Raw genomic sequence first — 3,133 nt, 5'->3', positions numbered from 1 at the left:
ATATATTTTTAGGCAAGGCAACCCTTGCTTGGCCTCACAGATTGCAAGGACCTTGTCAGCTTACAATCCCTTATTTTTTATTTTTTACGCTTACAGCACCTGGTCTTCCTACATGGTCTCCCATCCAAGTACTAACCAGGCCCAACCCTGCTTAGCTTCCACGATCAGACGAGATCAGGCTTGTTCATGGTGGCATGGCCGTAGAGGATCATAACATTTTTAAAATCACCTCATAGAATATACAGAAACCTCTCCAATATATTAGATAATGGTAACCTGGCCTTCCAAATGTTTAGCTAATAGATATGGCAAGAAAGTTTAGATCAACCATTGGGCACAAAAAGTACGTGCTTCAGTGTTTACAAATAAAAAAAATAAAGGATATTTAGAAAGGAAGCTGAGTTTAGACTTAGTTAACTGATACCCAGCACATGTGTTGAAGAATTAATGTAGACTCTTTTTAAAAACATTTATGCCAAGATAAACTAGCAAAATTATTGCCGGGACTCATAGTGAAAAAATATTTTGTTCTTGTACTAAACAATAAAAAATAACAATCACAACAGCAAGAATAGTCAGTATTTATTGAGAATTTACTCTGTACCAGGCATTGTTTATATTTTCTCAGTGAATTCTATAATGCTATGAGACAAATACTTTTATTAGGTTATTTTTAAAGAGACATTAAGGTTCAGAAGGCTTAAGTAACTTGTTCAAAGTCACACATCTAATATATTACAGCTGGGAATTCAAACTCAAGTCCAGCTTTAGGAACCTAAAGCTCTTAATCACTACTACACCATGCCTCTAATCTGGGACCATTTTCACTCGGTTCTTGCCCATTTTAGTACTGGTAATTTTATTTTAAGAACGTTATAGTGGATTTGGAGAAGTTTCCGGAGAAGGGCACTAGGTGAAAATTATAAGTGGAAGGAGTGAAAATGGTTTCAGAAACTTAACAACTGGCTTGCATAGTGGCCACCTAGAGTTTGGAACACAAAGACAGCTATGGTTTTGACACAACAAAAACTAATACTAATACTAGTATCATCAATACTAATTTAGCATTAGGCAGTAAGTTTAGTTGTATTACAAAGAAATGCTACTTAGCACAAAAACGTGGTAAACCTGAGAATAGCTGTTATTTATTAAGTACTTACTGTGTGCCACTCAATTATGAAATCACTTTCTGGGGGAATTTATAAGTTGCTGTGGGCTATCCAGTTGTTATATACAAGGAAACACCTGTTAGCTTTCTCCAGGATTTGATGGGTGAAATAAATAGTAACTTTATAATAGTAACTATAATAAATAAATTTTATTTCATTTCATTATGTAATTTAGCCTTTGATCTCCTTTGCACATTCATGGAGTTTTAAACCAGGCTCCACAAGGCTTAAGGTGAAATATAGTTTAGACTTCTCTTATGTAACTTTAACTTTTCGTTAATTTATCACTATACTGAAAGGTTCATTTTTATTTGAATCGATAAGTGCATTTCTGTCAGAGTAATAGGCTCAAATGATCAGTTCAGGTGAAGTCAGTGTGTATGAGTTTAGATTATATTTAGGATAGCCAGCATGAGTTAATGAAAAGGAAATTGTAGAAAATTTGAACTGAATTTTGTTATTTCAAATAATTTTAATGACAAACCAAGTACAAACTGACATGTATGCCATGTGTACATATATACTCATACCTGTTTATATAAGGCACTACAGACTTCAGACGTTTTTGAGATAATCATTGTTGAGATATATGTATATATATGTATATGTGTGTATGTGTGCATATATGCATATATGTGTGTGTCTATATATATGTCTATATGTATGTATATATAGACACACACATATATGTACATGAGTTGGGTCATCTGAATGGAGTCGAAGAATAAGGAAAGATAAAAGTGTAATACTATCACTTATGTGACTTCAATTTTCCTTATGACAATATCTCTGATATTTTCTTCAGACTTATAAATTATATTGCAGTAATCATTTTGTATGTTTCAAATGGATATGTCACTAAGAAAAATATACTGTGAAGTTAGATGATCAACATTTAGTTTATACATGACAACTTTTCCCTTTAGGTTCATTGTCATTGGAACTCTTTTGTTCTTGTTCTTTTGACATCTTATGGTACCTTGTCTTTTTAACAGCTATGTTGTTTGCATCTTACTTTCCTTTATATGTTTGACCCTTAGAGAAATACCTTTGAAAATTCATGCTTTCAATAATTTTTCTTGTTTTAGCAAAGGGTTGAGAACAAGGCAGTACAATGTTGAGGTAATGATTTAAGCTGAAAAACAATATGGGAAAAAATGAACAGAGGTCCAGGCCCTTCTGATTCAGATATTCTACATGATTGTCTCAACATTTGTTATAAAGTAAATTGCCAAAGTGTATAAAAGCCGAAATAAATGGTGGTTTTTCTGTAATTTTGTGTTGTGCGTACCTCTGCTTCTATTATTTATGTAATGATGAGTTTTATTATGCAAAAATGGGTGCATCCAATGTAAAGAGAATTTGATTTTTTTTTTTATATGCAGTCTCTCATGACTTAAATTCTTTGACATTCATCACTCAGGAAAGGTAACATTTAGAATTATACTACACTAACTGTTGTTCCTTAAGAGCAGGTACCATGTTTTATTAATTGTTAAAGCCTTAGTTCTTAGCATAGTACCTGGCACAGTGGAGGGATTCTGTGCTGATCAAGCTTTTTTGTAGTTGTCATAGGAAGAGTGCTTTGATCCTTGCTTACCAGGCTATCCTATCCATTCCTTTATTTTCTTTTGACTGGCTCAATTTTAGCATTGTCATAATTGTTATTACCTATTATACGCTTTCTTTGTATTTTTCTAAGTCTCAAACATTGTTATACATGCTGATGATCTTTTCTCCTTTTAGATACTTAATGAAATTTTATCATGACAGAAGTTCCAATAAAAATTTATATTTACCGTGATTCAGAAAAGAAATATATCAGATATCGCCCATCAGTAGTCAAGCAAATCTACAATCATTTCAGGATATTGTGTTGAATAGAGTACACAGAATTACATTACCTAGTGATTCAAGGATGAAACCCAAATTTCATATCCTATATGATTTCTATCTAGATAGTA

General features: G+C 32.6%; 1 pseudogene; it reads right to left on the bottom strand.

The window, feature by feature from the left end:
• Positions 1 to 87: 87 nt before the first annotated feature.
• On the bottom strand, positions 88 to 206 carry LOC112485172 (annotated as a pseudogene).
• Positions 207 to 3,133: the final 2,927 nt, after the last annotated feature.

Source organism: Pteropus alecto, unplaced genomic scaffold (genome assembly GCF_000325575.1).
Source record: "Pteropus alecto unplaced genomic scaffold, ASM32557v1 scaffold270, whole genome shotgun sequence".
Taxonomy (NCBI): Eukaryota; Metazoa; Chordata; class Mammalia; order Chiroptera; family Pteropodidae; genus Pteropus; species Pteropus alecto.
This window is presented reverse-complemented; position numbering and strand designations above follow the sequence as displayed.